The sequence below is a fragment of the Glycine soja genome, chromosome 1 (assembly GCF_004193775.1).
Source record: "Glycine soja cultivar W05 chromosome 1, ASM419377v2, whole genome shotgun sequence".
Taxonomy (NCBI): domain Eukaryota; kingdom Viridiplantae; phylum Streptophyta; class Magnoliopsida; order Fabales; family Fabaceae; genus Glycine; species Glycine soja.
The window spans coordinates 41,919,401-41,937,840 of NC_041002.1; the positions used below are offsets into that span (position 1 = coordinate 41,919,401).

At 32.7% G+C, this 18,440-nt stretch overlaps 1 pseudogene; it reads left to right on the forward strand.

Annotated features, from left to right (window-relative positions):
• Positions 1–10,405: 10,405 nt before the first annotated feature.
• Positions 10,406–11,903, forward strand: LOC114378240 (annotated as a pseudogene).
• Positions 11,904–18,440: the final 6,537 nt, after the last annotated feature.

The following is an 18,440-nucleotide window of genomic DNA, read 5'->3' on the forward strand; positions in this document are numbered from 1 at the left end:
ATTGTTAATAGCAATAAGTATGTGCAGGCCATATATATTTGGTTGGAATTAAATGTATGTTAAATTTGTTAGTCACCAAAGTGGCCAAATTTGTAAGGTTATTTAATTCCAAATTAATAATTATTTCAATTACTCATAGAATAATGGATGCTAAATTATATGATTGTTGGCTTATGGGTAATTGAAAGTCATTGTTATAAGGCATTTATGGATCGCCCAAAGGTTGATTAGTTGTTCTTATAATTAATGAATATTATTGTAGGCGATTTGTGTGTATCATTAGTTTTATTTATATACCCAAAGGAAATAGATACTACTAATTGGTGCATATTTAATTGTCAAATAATGTTAAAATTTTATCAGCATCATCATGTTTGTATGTTGTGTGTTGGTGTGTCACCCAAAGGAGAACATCAATATACATTGATTTTTATCTGAGTAAATTATATGTATGACTTGTGTTTCAAGTACCAAAATGCTTATGTGAAGTTTTATTATGCAGTACCTGTTCCCAACTCATTGAATTCTCATGTATCATCTGTACCAATTTTTAATGGGCTTAACTTCTCTGATTGGAATGAGCAAGTCCAATTTCATCTCGGTGTTTTGGATCTTGACCTTGCTATATTGGAAGAGAAGCCTGCTACTATTACTGATGCTAGTAGCAATGAACAGAAAGCTCATTATAAAGCTTGGGAAAGATCTAATAGACTCAGCCTAATGTTCATGAGAATGACTGTTGCAGACAGTATTAAGACAGCTCTCCCTAAAACCAATAGTGCTAAAGAGTTTATGGGGTTAGTGGGAGAGCGCTCTCAAACAGCTGATAAGTCTCTTGCTGGGACATTAATGAGTACACTAACCACCATGAAGTTTGATGGTTCGCGTACTATGCATGAACATGTCATTGAGATGACAAACATTGCAGCAAGACTTAAGACCTTGGGAATGGCTGTGAATGAGAACTTCCTTGTTCAGTTTATTCTAAACTCATTACCGTCTGAGTATGGCCCGTTTCAAATGAGCTATAATACCATGAAAGATAAATGGAATGTGCATGAATTGCACAGTATTTTAGTTCAGGAAGAAACGAGGCTTAAGAATCAAGGAAGTCACTCAATCCATTACGTAAGCCACCGAGGGAATCAAGGAGCTGGAAAAAAATTTGTAAAGAAACATGATAAAGGCAAAGGACCATTAAAGATCAAGGATGGTCCTGTGCAAATCCAGAAGAAAGCATCAAAGAACAATAATTGTCATTTTTGTGGAAAATCTGGACACTTCCAGAAAGATTGCCCAAAGCGTAAGTCTTGGTTCGAAAAGAAAGGTGAGCTCAATGTTCTTGTATGTTTTGAATCAAACTTAACTGAAGTTCCCCATAATACATGGTGGATTGATTCTGGATGTACAACTCATGTTTCTAATACTATGCAGGGATTCCTTACAATCCAGACCATAAGCCCAAATGAGAAGTTTGTTTTCATGGGGAATAGAGTGAAAGCTCCAGTGGAAGCGGTTGGGACTTATCGTTTAAAACTCGACACTGGACATCATTTAGATTTACTGGAAACTCTTTATGTACCTAGTTTATCTAGGAATTTGGTTTCATTATCTAAACTTGATATTACTGGATACTCTTTTAATTTTGGTAATGGATGTTTCAGTTTATTTAAGTATAATCATCTCATTAGTACTGGTGTTCTTTGTGATGGTTTATATAAATTGAAATTGGATGGTTTGTATGTTGAAACCGTTTTAACTCTGCATCATAATGTTGGCACTAAACGTAGTTTAGTGAATGAACGATCTGCTTTCTTGTGGCATAAACGTTTAGGTCACATTTCTAGAGAGAGGATAGAAAGATTAATAAAGAATGAAATTCTTCCTGATCTAGATTTTACGGATCTAAATATTTGTGTAAATTGTATCAAGGGAAAACAAACAAAACACACAAAGAAAGGAGCCACAAGAAGCACTCAGCTTCTTGAAATTGTGCATACAGATATTTGTGGACCTTTTGATGTTAGTTCTTTCAGAAGGGAAAAATACTTTATCACCTTTATTGATGATTATTCACGTTATGGTTTTGTCTACTTACTGCATGAGAAATCTCAGGCAGTGAATGCTTTGGAAATTTACTTGAATGAAGTAGAAAGACAATTAGACAGAAAGGTGAAAATTATTAGATCTGATAGAGGTGGTGAGTATTACGGAAGATATGATGAAACTGGGCAACACCCAGGTCCATTTGCTAAGCTCCTTCAGAAACGAGGCATTTGTGCGCAATACACAATGCCTGGTACGCCACAACAAAATGGTGTATCAGAAAGGCGTAACAAAACTTTAATGGATATAGTTAGGAGTATGTTAATCAATTCAACCTTGCCCGTATCTTTGTGGATGTATGCTTTGAAAACTGCCATGTATTTGTTAAATAGGGTTCCTAGTAAGGCAGTTCCAAAGACACCTTTTGAACTGTGGACAAATAGGACACCTAGTATGAGGCACCTGCACGTTTGGGGTTGCCAGGCAGAAATAAGAATTTACAATCCGCAAGAAAGAAAATTGGATGTAAGAACAATCAGTGGATATTTCATTGGTTATCCAGAAAAGTCAAAGGGGTATATGTTTTATTGTCCTAATCATAGTATGAGAATTGTCGAAACTGGAAATGCAAGGTTCATTGAAAACGGTGAAATCAGTGGGAGTACAGTTCCACGAGAAGTGGAAATTAAAGAAGTTAGAGTGCAAGTCCCTTTAGCTTTTGCTTCTAGCAGTAAGGTGATTACTACTTCAGTTATTGCTACAAACAGTAATGAAGAAGTACAACACAATGATGAGCCCATGATACATAATGAACCCATTATGGAAGAACCACAGGAAGTAGCATTAAGGAAGTCTCAAAGAGGAAGAAGACCAGCTATTTCGAATGATTATGTGGTATACTTACATGAAACAGAAACAAACTTAAGCATTAATGATAATGATCCAGTTTCATTTTCACAAGCTGTAAGTTGTGATAATTCTGAGAAGTGGTTAAATGCCATGAAAGAAGAGATAGATTCCATGGAACTTAATGGTGTTTGGGACCTTGTAGAATTACCAAAGGGTTGTAAGAGAGTTGGTTGTAAGTGGGTCTTCAAGACTAAACGTGACTCTCATGGAAACCTTGAACGTTACAAGGCTAGACTTGTTGCTAAGGGATTTACTCAGAAAGATGGCATTGATTATAAAGAGACGTTTTCACCAGTCTCACGAAAGGATTCTTTCAGGATTATCATGGCATTAGTAGCCCATTATGACTTGGAGCTACATCAGATGGATGTGAAAACTGCTTTTTTGAATGGAGATTTAGAGGAGGATGTTTATATGGACCAACCAATGGGATTCTCAGTTGAAGGGAAGGAACACATGGTGTGCAAATTAAAGAAATCAATATACGGTCTTAAGCAAGCTTCCCGCCAATAGTATTTGAAATTTAATGATACCATTGTTTCCTTTGGATTTAAGGAAAACACTATTCATCGGTGTGTATATCTGAAGGTCAGTGGGAGTAAGGTTATGTTTCTAGTCCTGTATGTTGATGATATATTGCTTGCAACTAATGATCTTGGTCTTCTTCATGAGACTAAGAAGTTTCTTTCTAGTAACTTTGAAATGAAGGATATGGGTGAGGCAAGCTATGTGATAGGGATAGAAATATTCTGAAATAGATCACAAGGATTGTTAGGCTTGTCTCAAAAAGCATATATCAATAAAGTACTAGAGAGATTTAGAATGGAAAAGTGCTCAGCATCTCCCGTTCCAATTCAGAAAGGAGACAAATTTAGTCTCGCACAATGTCGTAAAAATGATCTGGAACGGAAACAAATGGAAGCAATTTCGTATGCATCAGTTGTTGGGAGTATTATGTATGCTCAGACCTGCACTCGACCAGATATAAGCTTTGCAACCGGAATGTTGGGAAGATATCAAAGTAATCCAGGAATGGAACATTGGAAAGCTGCAAAGAAAGTTCTGAGATACTTACAGGGAACAAAAGACCACATGCTTACATATAAGAGGTCTGATCACCTAGAGGTGATTGGATATTCAGACTCAGACTTTGCTGGATGTGTGGTTACAAGAAAATCCACTCTTGGCTTTGTATTTCTCTTAGCCGGAGGAGCAATATCATGGAAGAGTGCAAAACAATCAGTTGTTGCTGCATCCACCATGGAAGCTGAATTTGTAGCATGTTTTGAGGCTACAATTTAGGCTAATTGGCTGCGGAACTTTATTTCAGGGCTTGGAATTGTCGACAGTATTGCTAGGCCGCTGAAAATGTATTGTGATAACTCCGCAGCAGTATTCTTTTCTAAGAACGACAAGTACTCTACGGGTGCTAAGCATATGGAATTGAAGTACTTTGCCGTGAAAGAAGAAGTTCAGAAACAAAGAGTGTCAATAGAACATATTAGCACAAAGCTTATGATAGCTGACCCTTTGACAAAGGGATTACCGCCCAAGACATTTATAGAACATGTTGAAAGTATGGGCATTATTGTTATTGATGATCATTAAGTGTAATTTACCTTATATAATTTTGCTGACACTCTGAGCTCAATTATGATATGTTTCTGATTACATGTTCTCTATGTTTGCATGCATGTTTGTGTTAAAGTAATGTTAACAGGTTTTGTCTTGAATGAAGACATTATGTTGGACCAATTATGTACTCCTAACTAATGGTCATATTAAGGAGAAGACTAATTTGTAGTACATGGAAGGGACTATGTCGATTAGATGATGTACAACCGCCATGACTCGAATTGGTTCCTATTCTTAATCATGAAATTATGATGTACCCAATGTATAAAACAATTTAGTCAATTTTTAATGCGCATTATGTTAGTTAATCTATTTATTTATTTAGTCCATAATGTTTATTAATGTCACATGAGCCAAGTGGGAGAATGTTAGAATTAATGTCTCATGTGAGAGACATATGACTTAGTAGGGACTAATAAATAAATAATTAACTATTAAGGGCTAAACTGTAATTGGGCTTAATAGGAGAAGTTTCTAGGTTAAGTGCTACTTGATGGGAGTAGTGGTTATAAAAGGGGCTTAATACCCACTAACGTGAAATAAGGTCCCCTTCCTGACCAGAAAGTGCTCTTTTCTCACCCATAGTCATCACGAACAGAGAGAGACAGAAAAGAAAGGCCAAAGGAAGTGAAATCCTATTTCTCTCATTTTCAAGGAAATCAAAGTGCACCAGAGAGAAGTTCCTATGGAGAAAGGTACACATCATTATCTATTATTCTTTATTGATTGTTTATGAGAACCATAAATTTCAAGATCCTGTTGGTTTTCTATAATTGATAGTCTAGGAAACCCTCAAGAATTTTTACATATAAAGCATATACTTCTACAATAATAGTTATGCCATATATGTAGACTCAACTCCATGGAGATCTCCAACATGTGGACGAATCCGTTTGACGTGTCTCTTAAGCATGGTGCAGCAGCAAGAACAAGGCGAATCCACAAAATGACACATGTAAAAGAAAAACCATTGGGGTTACACAAGATATGATCTCAGAGCAATTGGGGCTTTGTTAGGAAATATGTATGTGGGGGTCACCACCACAACATGGAGTTTGTAACGGCTCCGGCTTCATGTGGATTCACACATCAGTATATCCTCAAGGATACCAATGGTACCACCACTAGCCTTCCCAATGCTTCGTAGGCGTTCCTCGACAACTCACACATGCTAATCAATAATATATTTAATGCCATTGCTTAAATTTCCCTTATGTGGATTAGACATATTCAAAGGTATGCCAGCCACCTCTCATGGGTTGGGCCTCTCCACGGAATACCAAGCAAAATTATCACCTTATTCTCAAGGCCTTGAAAAACGAAAATCCTTTAGGATTTTTCAATAACTATTTGTCTCACATTTTTTACACTACTAAAAATGTTGAACAATATATGCTAATATGTTTTTGCCTAAGAGACAACTACTAATTATTATCTTATTCATCAAGGATATTAAATCCTAAAATTATTATATTATCTACGTTGCTTAAGAATTTAAAATGTCAAATAATCTACTAATGGATTTATTAAATAAATATTAGAAAATTCAATTAAAAGGAAACTTAAAAATGATAATTAAATTAATTTACTTCGCCATTTTTTTAAAGCCTATTGTAGACTATTCTAGAATATTTTAAATACATAATTCACATCTTTGTGAATAATAATTTCTTTTCCTTTTTTTTCCTAGAACATATCCAGTCACTTTCTCTAGATTTTATTAGGACTATTCTTACTTACAAAGTTCTCTTTTTTCCTATATAGTCACTAAAAAAGAGCTATCATAAAAGGAAACCCTTTAAACTTTAAAGAATATGCCTATCTATTTTGAGCACGATTCCCGTTTTTCCAATCGTTAAACTTATTATTTAATGGTAATTATCATCATTCTATTTAGAGAGAAAAAAATTCAGTTTTCTTTTAATTTTTCTTCTTATAGTGCCTAAGGCAGAGTGATGTTGTGTAACGGTTGTACACTCATTAAGAATAGGTTTTTAGACAATTTATTTATTTATTATTATTTTTATACCGTTTATAATTCATTCAAATAATTACCTTAATATCTAAACTTAAGTTCGCAGTTTAAATTCTTTTTCTTTATCATAATATCTAAACTTGAGTTCTTAGTTTAATTTCTTTTTCTGTATCTACCTATGGAAAGTTAAGTATTTTATTCCTTCTAACTTCATCATCTGTTTTGAACCCATTCAATGGGACTCAAACAGTACCTATACGGCTCACAATTTTACTCCTCATACAATGATATCGAAATCTGAAATGATTCATGGTTGGTACTTTATAAGTTTGCAAGAATAGGCATAATATATATCTATAATAATCTTTCTACTTTAACATGTAAAAACAATAAGCATGTATCGACTTATATAGCTTAGCTTTCATTTCGGGTATCATAAGATCCAAACTTCACGCTAATTTTTTTCCCTATGCGCATAATGATCTCACCAACTCCAGTATGCATTTTCTTTTTCTCTTTTTCCTTGCGAAAACATATTAAGATCATATCTTCTATCACCAAAACAACAACACTCAATATTTTCCTATTTATACTAAGCAACCAATGTAAAGGAGACAAACAAAGAGTCAGCTCCCTTACCTCAAAGAGATGCTAAAAGATAGAGGTTTAGATGAGTGACAGGTGAAGAAATTTATCACTTTGGACAGGGTCTTGAATAAATCATCATTAATTTAACAACAAACCATTCCCATGAACAACATAGAAAATAGAAATGGTTAGGAGAAAGAAAAATATACAGATTTGATAAGGGAAAGGGAAGAGAAAGATTAAGAATAACTTACCAATAGTATAGATCAAGCGAAGAAAAGAATTACATGTTTTTAGCTTTTGAATACTCCTTGACCTTATAATTATGAAATTGGAAGTGTATGTATTTTGAGAAGTGAAAGAAGAAGAAATATGAAGGAGAAGAGGTACTGCGAACTTCACCGTACATAACAGAATAATAGAAGAATAAGTAAGAAGATGTGTTTTGCTTCAGTAATTTATAAGCCTATATATATATATATATATATATATAGTTTACTTCTACATAAGAAACCGATCATTGCCTAAAACATTTACACCTGCGCCTCCCTTGCAAGTTGCTCCACATTGCACATGGACTATCATGACGACATCCAACAATTGTACACATGTTGCATGGTGGCATCTCTTTTATTGCACCATCTAATTTTTTGTCTCTTAGCAATAAAGTTATAATATTATTATTACATCTATTTGGATAGAACACCTCTTGTAACACATTTATTATAAAATCAAGTGAATGAAATTGAATGTAGCAAATGCCACTTTTTCTGTGTTTTTTCTTTGTCCGTAAAACAAGTGCTAATCATTTTTTTTTCTTTTTAATGGTTCTCACTGTTGTGTATTCTTAGACTGGTAGTGTATAACTCAATTTTGTTTCTAATAAAATTTTCTATTGAATCTTACACAGAAAAATTTCACATATTTATTAATTATTTTTTAAAATTAAATTAAACTCAGTCTTATAATTATTTTCAATCACTTTATCATGAATTAGAAAATTCACAATGTTACATTACACGGGTAATCATACTAATTATAAAATATTAACTATTTTATGCATTTTAAGAAAGTTGGTTAATTTAATTTTAAGCAATAAATTTGTCTGTAATTGTAATATTATTTTTAAGAAACCCTTAAAAAATTAATGTATATGGAGAGAGAATATTAGTAGTGGTCTTTTAATTCTTAAAATTAAACTCTTTCTTTTTTCAATCATAAGAGAGAGAAAGAGACAACGGGTAGCATTTATGATACATGCACTAAAATAATTAAGGTTACTTTGATAAAATATAATTCATGCAACGACCAATTAGAACAGAGTCATATGAAAATGAATAAGGAAATATCTAAATAATCTCTTAAAAAAGGGGAAGGAGGGAGTATAATATTCGTTGGAAAAAATATTTTCATTAAGTTTAGAAATTGTATCATCAAATACATAATTATTTTTGAGAAATATACTTTATATAATATAATATACACTCCCTCTATTTTAAAATAATAGTCTTTTCAAGTCTTGCATACATATTAGAAAACATTCAATTATAAAAATTTAGACAAAAATATCTTTAGTTTTTCAACTACTATTGGCCTTAATTGTCTCACTATCTACCAATAATAAATATATTCTATCCTTTAGGCCTCGACCAACATATTTTTATGACAAATGTGTTTTTTTTAAGGCAAGTATTTATTAATCTTCTTAACTAGATATAAGAGTATTATAAAAAAAATAGCTCTATAAAGTCAAAAGAATTACTATTTTTAAAAAATGAACCTAAAAAGACTACTATTTTGAAGCGGTGAGATTAATTATAATAATATCCAAAATAACACACAAAAATTTTCATGTTAAAGGATGTCACAATTTTTTATCACAAAAATCTAAGTGCTCATGGTAAAAATATATTATAAATTATTTTAGTAAATTTTTATTGTTATTTAATAAACATATTTTGAAATTTCAAATTAACTAAATTAGGGTTATTGTTTAATTCAAAATTAGGAATATGGCTCCAATATAATATAACATAAATGCTTATTTATGTATAATTAAAATTTAAAATAAGTAAATAATTTCTAATATAAGTTATATTGTAATCAGAAAATTGCAATAAACATATTTAATTATATGGGTTAAGTTTGGGATTTAAATTGCAATATAAGATTACTTGTAATTATTGAAAATTTAATATTGAAATTCAATTTAGAGATTAAGATATTGAAAAGAAAAGGAGCTGAAATATTGAGAATATCTAATAGAGAAAATGGGGAGAGGGAGAATCTCATTTTCCAAATTATGTATTCTTACAAGTAGATATGTTAGTGAAAATTTTAATGACTAAAATATTTTCAATGTTAGATGTGTATTTTCTATTTCTTTTGAAAAAACAAACATAAAAGTAATCACCAATAATATTTGATTGAATGTGGATGCAAACTTGTATTCATATGAAGAATCACATTTATTTTGTTTCATTCTTTAAAAGAGACAAGCCTAACAAACATGTTGATTTTGTAAATCATATCATAAAAACAAAAAGTATTTTAAATTTTATTTGGCATTAAAATGACATTGCATAATATTGTGAGATAACTAATTACGTGCTTTAAAGGAGTTTAATTTGTTGGTTAATAAGTAATGTATACACATTCCCCCACCTTTGGATTTATAATTAAAAGAAACAGAAAACTAAAACAAAAGTTTACCATGAAGAGGGAATGGAATTATTATAGAAACTAATTCTTACATAAAGTATCAATTGACACCAATTATTGTACCCATGAATAGATCTTAAAAAGTTGCTTAATGATTTGTAGTTTCATAAAAGTCACTAACATTTATTAATAAATTTTGTTCAAACCATTACCTGAAGATTGCAAACACATGCTTTAGCGACAAATGGAAATAAACATTTTACGTGTGTATTAAATCTACATTTAGTTATGCCAGTTATATTGCTACAAAATCTTCTATTATAAAAGCACCAAACAAGACCATCGTATGTACACCAATTTATCTAAACAATTGCTTTAATTTTCAACAAAGACCAAATCTTCATCATGATCAATCCTTTGTCTTCTTCTCATATGGTAAGCAATATACTTTTTTTCAAACTTACTTATCAATCTACCTAATCTTTTAAGCATGTGTTTGAATTATATCTAATTGAGCTTACCTTAAAAGAATAACATCATAGACAATTCATTACTAATTTTGTGACACTACTTGTTTATGTTCAGGTTAACATGGAGATTATCTCTAATGCAATGATACTTTCATTCTCAATACTATTGTTGCTACCAAGTACATCATATTCACTATATCAAAAGCCTGAAAATCATATCAAGACAGATATTTTTGTAACTGGGAGTTTTGAAATGGGACCAGGATCAATTGCAACAAAAACATTTGAGAATATAAAGTTTCCTAAAGGTCATGTTGGAATTAAGAGTTTTGATGCGGAACTAGTTGACCAAGAAGGGAACTCTATACCTTCGTATGAAACTTACCTTCATCATTGGCTTGCAATAAAGTACCACCAAAATATTACCATGTCACCTAATCCTAAGCTTCGTCGTCCTGAGAATGCTTTTTTCCAAAGAAACAAAGGTACATGTAATGGTGGCATTCTTCCACATTATTGGGGATTTGGAGTAGAATCACGAGGAACAACCTCAAAAATTCCTGATCCTTTTGCTATAGAACAAGGTAACCCAACCTAAATTAAAAATGGATATGAGGAGAAATGGTTGCTCAACATCATGGTCATTGATACACGTGGTGCACAAGATAAGAAAGCTTGCACTCAATGTAGATGTGACCATATGAATCTCCCGAAGGACTTTTATAATGTCACAAGGGATATACATAACCAAAAATTGACTACAAATTATAAAGGAGGTCTCTTTTGTTGTTAGGACAACTTACAATGCAAGCAAATAGAGGGTTTTCAAGGTCCAAGGAGAATGGTTTCCTTAAGATACAAAATTAGTTGGGTTGATTGGAACATATACCAAATACCAGTTAAGGTTTACATACTTGATTCCACCGACAAAGTGAGGTCAAATGATTCCAAAATACTTCATGATTGTCTGGTAGATAAGTTTTTCAAGACAATACTTTAGGATAAAACAATATACTTTTCAATCTTATTAGAGTGAGTGAACAAAAGTAAATCTTAATTCCTTGCAGGCAGAGTATACCATTCCAGCAACTGGTGGTGGTGGTGATTCTCCTCATGTCCAAAAAGCAAACATCCCAATGGAAAAAGGAGGTTATCTAATTTATGGCACTGCTCATATGCATTCAGGTGTTGTAAATGCAACTTTATATGGACAGGTGATGAACAATATTTTTCGCCATTCTTGTAAACCATTTGTTATTAGTTACGTATTAATTTTGTGAAACTTTTTGGGAATGACTTTTTATTCAATAAATTTTCTAATTTCATATCATTGTAAAAGGTCATATATAACAATGCATCTTCAACTCTAAAATTTATGTTCTCCTACCATTTAGGATGGAAGGACTTTATGTACATCAACACCAAAATATGGAATAGGAAAAGAGGCTGGAAATGAGAAAGGTTATCTCATTGGAATGTCTGTTTGTTATCCACAACCGGGTTCAATCAAGATTCATGATGGTGAAATTTTGACTCTAGAATCTAGATATAAAAATGAGTTTCGTACTGGAGCTATGGAACATTTCTACATCTATTTGGCAGAGGAACTACCACAATGATATTAAAAATGTAATTTTAAATTATTCATGTCCCTTCACTTAGTGCTTTATTTTATTTTGTGATAGTTGGTTCATGACAACATAAACATCAACACTCCTTTTGTCCATATCTCAATACGGAGTCCTTTTTCTTTTCTTTTTATATTCCATCGTATGGTGCATACAAGAGGAATGAACAAAAGACAATAGAGATGACATAATTTTTTTCCTTTCAATTGATATTCAAATGTCTGATTGTTTAAAGGAGTATTATGCATTTTGCTCTAAACATGCTCTTTTTTATGAACACATTTCAAATTGAACCCACAAACTAATTCTTTAGGTATTTCTAAATAACATATTTTTTAATTAGTTGTCCTTTTATACTTATAATTATAATTTTGTCATACATTTGGTTATATGCTTGAACATTTTCTCTTACTTTTTAACAAGAAAAGCTCAACATTATAGGTCATTAGGAGCATAATAAAGATGATGACAATGAGGATATATTAAAAGAATATAGATACATATTTTTATCATCATATTCAAAAATCAATTTAAAAGACGATATTTTATTAAGCAAAGGATTGCAAAAGCATCATGATAAAACCCTATCATTCTAATTATGTCGGCACCATAGGGGCAATCAATCATATGCCCGCAAACCAAATTTGTTCATCAAAAAAGGAAATAACAACAAACATAGGAGGACATAAAACCAAATCCATTCAAATAAAAAAAATAACAAAACCTATAATTAGGCATATTCAACTTATCTTGAACAGAAGTATCAGCAATAAAAGCTTTGGACTATATCCCACCATATGATACCTTGTGCATGTAAACCAAGATTCGCTATCAATCCGAACAATAATTTCGTTCACACAAATATGGGAGTTATGGAAAGATATTCACTTAGTATATGACAAACAATTAATCCATCTATTTTGAAACCTCCACGGCACCAGGAGATGAGATTTGAAAACTTGTGCCAATGACAATGAGTCACCTTTCAACCATAATTGATCCGGACCTTTGCCTTGCGCTATTTCAATAGCTAAAAATGCAACTTGCAACTCAGCATGAAAAGCAATTGAAATATCCAAAGAGTGAGAGAAACAACCCAAAAAAGCACCACTAGAATTACAAAAAATTCCCCCACTAGCTGAAGGCCCCAAACAACTATTTGTTGCACCATCAATGTTGCACTTAATCAATCCCATTTGTGTAGTTGCCTGAGATTAAGGCAGCAGACATAACTTTGAGGACAATGTGCTCATACTGAAAAGGGCCCGTTTCAAACCTAGCTTGGTTCCTATCATACCAAATAAGCTAAATGATGTGTACAACTAAAGAAACGTGCACATCCTTGACCTATGAGCTAATTGAATTGGAGCAAGTATGAAACAGGTCCATAGTATAAGAAAAAGACTTGCTACATTGCAATAAGTGACTAAGCTAGTTCCAAAGCTTCATTGCTAAGGGACATTCCTGAAATAGTTGTTTTGCATTATCAACACTAGCTCCATAATGAGAACAAATAGAGGCAAAAGAAAAAAAACTCTACGTTCAAATTATCATCCGTAGGTGAACAATCTGGAATCCATCTCCAAAACAAAAAGGATTTTGATGGCGAGAATCCTTTTCTCCATAAAATCTTATGCCAAGATAATGACTACAAGTTAGTTTAGAAGAAAGAAAACACTCCTTTAAAAGTCATGTTTCCTAAATTTGAGGGGATCCAAATGGGTTTATCTATGATCTCCTCTAAAGAAATAATAACAAATTTAATGTCTTCTGCTAGCTAGGAAAAGATAGTGTGAACTCTTGAGGAAGCACCCAACATTTATTCCTATTTAAACCCTTCACCATGGGCTGGAATGAGTTTCGAGTCAATTCTAGAATATTTAGAGTGATTGTTGTCGGTTCATCAAGCCAATTATCTAGCCAGAAGGAGATGTTAATAAGATCTCCAACTAATCAAACCGAATGTTCCATAACAATCCAAAAAAAAAATCCTTGATCCCTGTCCAAATAGAAGAGAAGATATAGGATTCCCCATGAGTACCAACCTCTAGAAATCTAGAATAGCACAAAAAGCCCAAGGCTCATCTGAAGTGGCTAAAGACCAAATTAGCTTCATAATTGCAACCTTATTGATTAACTTTAGTGATCTAATTCAAAGGCCACCCATCTCTAAAGGAGATCACCTTTTTTTTTTTTTCAGGATACTGTGAATAATTTTCTCTCGTCAATATCACTAATACAAATGAAATTTTGAAGCCACATATCAAGCATCTTCAATGTAGCTATAGGCCATGAGTAAATGTGAAAACTATATAACAACCTTCTCTACACAACTGTTTTAATCAATCGTACTCTTCCCATAAAGAAGAGTAAAGAACCCTTCCAGGAGCTTAAAAGAGGGGCACACCAAGATAAGAAAAAGGAATAGATCCTTTAGAAAATCCCAAAAAAATTTTAAAAAGGATATTTGAATTTAGAAACACATAATATATCAAATTTTCCTACAAATAAAGATTTTGATATAATAAGGAAAATTCATGTCCTCTCAATCAATTTAGTAATAGGAGTTGATTTTATGTATGTACACACATATTTACACATATTTCAAGTGAAAATTAAATTTATTCTCGTAAAACATAATTAAGTAAATGTTATTTTTTTAGGAGTTTCAATTGAAAATTCCATCAAAATTTATCTAGACTTATGATTTGATAATATAAGAATATACTACAAAAGTGAAAAATAAAAGTCAAGAAATTAGCAAGAATAATGATAGTTAGTCGTCATTAGTTATAACAAAGATCCTTCAAAAATTTAATTAGTTTAAACATCGTTGATTAAAATAATATTATTTAAATTCAATTTCAAAATGCATGATCAAGGAAGGGTTTTTAGAGTTTTAAAAAAATTGAGTTGTACTAAATTATTTCTAGATGTCATAAATTAATATCAGCGAGTCATTAAGTTAACAATATTGTGATTAGCACTTAATTAAGTTTATTAGCCAATTTTAATCTTTAGCTGAATTTTCTGTCACCAATCCGCAACCGTCCTTTCAATTTGTGTCCATTTGTATTAATTGACTATCACTGCAAGTCCACTTAACATTGTTTATAGAAAAAAGATGTAAATTTTCTGCATTTCATAAAGGCAATTGTCAATAGAATTTCATGATATATGGAAATAAAAATTAGTAAATACATAACTACTGAAATTTATGAAATTTTAAACTAAGTGCAAGTTTTAGTATAAAAATACAGGTTAGGAAGTAACCAATGTGCCATCTTCCATCAGACGACACGTGAAGTGGAAAATGACTTACACCAAGAAAACTGATCAAATGATGTTTGAGGCGGCAAAGAAAATTGCTAACAAGATTGTAAGTCACTTTCAATTGTCAATTGCAATTATTTATGTTTATTGTTTGATTGAGTAAACAAATAAATGTGTTCCTTATAGGATTCCATGGAGGAGCAGGCTTCAGAGGATTCCATTGTCGCTCATGGACGTTAAGATGTACTGACTATTGTCATTGGCCGACCAGAACACCCTGGTCGTGTGCGTGCTGCTGGAGCCGATGTCATGATCAAACAATACTTTGAACCGGCTCCAAGGACCTCCCACACGTCTTCGTCCATGACTCCGAAAGACATGGAGCAGTTGAGGCAAAAAATCAGGGACCAACTGGAGGAGTCAATCACAGAAAAAGTGACTCGACAAGTAATGTTGTCCTTTAGCCAGATGCAATCCCGGTTTCAATCGTAGATGCAATCACATGTACTCGCACTACCTCCTGAGCCTGAGGATGGTTGTTCAACTACTCGTATTAGCACAAAGGAAAATGTTGTCATCTGGTTTTGACGATACTCCACAAAGTAAATCCAAGGCTACTGCTAGGTGGATTGTTGCTAAAGTAAGTCATTTAAACAATGCTTCTAGTTATATTTTAATACTGTGTAGACTAATTTGAAATTAACATTGAATATCTAAATTTCATAATGTATTTAGTGTAATTGACAAAAAGGAAGTACTGCGTGCGTTTATTACGTCAGGCATCGGATGTCAACTATAATCTTAGGAAGTTTCAAGAATAATTGGAAAACGATAATTGTTTAACTCAAACGTATTTCATTTTGTTATAATTGGTATTATATATTATTAACTTATGTTTTATTATATCATGTCATATTTCAATGATGCTAGACCATTGAAACCACAGAGATTGGAGGTGCTTCGCATCCAACAGGCAAGCTACTATTTGAAAGTTAAAAATGAAACAATTAGTGTGTAAGTAGTTTTGCAATTGTAGTGTACTTATTTACATTTTTTACAATTCATGTTATATGAACATTAAATATGTTTTTAATTCATAGTAAATGTCGCAACCTACCCTTCGGTGGGAGGGCGACGCGTGACTCGCGGGTGCGTCTTCCAAGAAAAGAATACGCACGGAGTCGCCACCAACGTTTATTTGAGGAAAACGTCGGAAAAACCGGAAAAGACGTGGTCTATGAATTTTAAGTGAAAGGTTCGGAAGTTGTATTTACGCACGGGAAAGGTATTAGCACCCCACACGTCCGTCACAAGAGACGACAACCTTTAATCAAATGTGCAAATATGACTTCAATTTATATTCTTTTCTCTTTTTACGTTCTTATGTCTTTTTTATGCCTTTTTATATTTTTATCTTTTTGTGGTCGACAAGGGCGTTTCCCTTTGCTCCTACGTATTCCTCAATTGTGATGAGAAAATTAGACTTACGTAGTTCTTTTGTGAACAAAGCGTTTTGGTTAAGTTATTTTTTATCCTTTTTTGCAAGATATGTTTTTATTGAATGAAAGGTCATTTAAGGCGTTGGACCATTAGACAATCTTTCGATTCTTTTGAAAAGTGAGAAAACATTAAGGCATTGGACCATTAATGATTTCTTTATTTTTGAAAGAGGTAACAAAGTTACATATTGATTTTAGGCTTTTTAGAAATCTACACTTAACCAATAAAAGCAGAAAAGACCATTTCAAGGCATTGGACCTTTGAAAAAGGCTTTTTTAGGCGATGACAAAAAGTTTGGTTTATGAATTGATTTTAGCCTAAGTTTCACTTTAGTTATTAGTCGATTCGATTAAGAATGAGAAATCCCAAAGAAAAACGTCCGATTGATTTTTTTTTATATTTATTTTACTAAAAGATATTTTTGATTATTATAATATTATTTTACCTCTTTTTGGTTTCCAACGTGGTTACGGCATGACCGAACGGTCAGATTTCATTTTAACAGAAATTAACGGATGTTACAATTCTAATGATCGGGGGAAACTTATTTTATTTTTTGATTAGGCGAGAAAATGACTTAAGTAAATGACTAAAGCACGTCAAAAGGGGGTACGGAAAGTAAATGAAACGAAAATAAAAGTACGCGAAAAAAATGAGGACCACTAAGAGTACATAGAATGAATTGAAAAGTTTGGTTTCGGGAACTTACCGGTTGAAGACCGAAGAACGGACGAAGAACGTCGAAGAATGGTTGAAAATCTTCGCGAAATCACCCACAGAAACGTTACGGAAGCGCCTCGGCTTGAATTTTCTTCATGAAAACAATTTTTTTCACTAATTTCAAGTGATCTCGAAATACCAGGAGGGCTGAACAGTTTTCTCCTTCACTCCTCCCCCTATTTATAGGAAAATAGGGGAGGAGCTTGCCACCCAGCTCGCCCAGGCGAGCTAGGTTGCTTCCTCCAAAAGCAACCGCCTTCTGGAGGAACATCTTGGAAGGCCCAAGTGGGCCTGATTTCTATTTGCACCCCCATTTTTACTAAGTACACCCCTTGCCTTTTTTTGGTGATTCTTTTTTCGTAACGTTACGAAACTTTACGAATTTTGTAACGACACTTGTTTTATTTCCGTAAGGTTACGGAACCTTACGGGCCATGTAATTACTCCTTTTTTAGCTTTCAGAATGTTATGGAAACTCACGGATTGCGTAACAATACTTCCTTTTGATTTTCGGCATGTTACGGAATTTCAAGGATTGCATAAAATGCTTCATTTTGATTTCCGGCATGTCTCGGAACTTCACGAATTGCCTAACGATGGGTGTCAAGTACCTCGAAGTGGTCAAACAAAAGTTGCATGCCACCAAACAATGGTCACCGGACGAAATTAGGTTATGAAAGTAAATATTCAATTTTTAAGGAATTTCTGCTAAAAATTGTTTGAAAACAAACTAAAAATTATCTGTTGTGGTTTTGCTTTTAAATTTGCAGGTTAATTTGGGGTAACTTAAAAAAAGTAAACACATTGAAAAAATCTAAAAAACAACAACAATTTTTACTAAAAACTGACGTTGATGTTTACAAACAACATCAGTTTTCCCAAAAACCGATGTTAACATGCACTCACAACATCAGTTTCTATAAAATCGATGTTATTGTTGAACATACAACATCAATTTTTACCAAAAGCCGATGTTGGTTATCAAAAAACAACATCGATTTTTAGTAAAAACCGATGTTGTTGGATGACAACCAA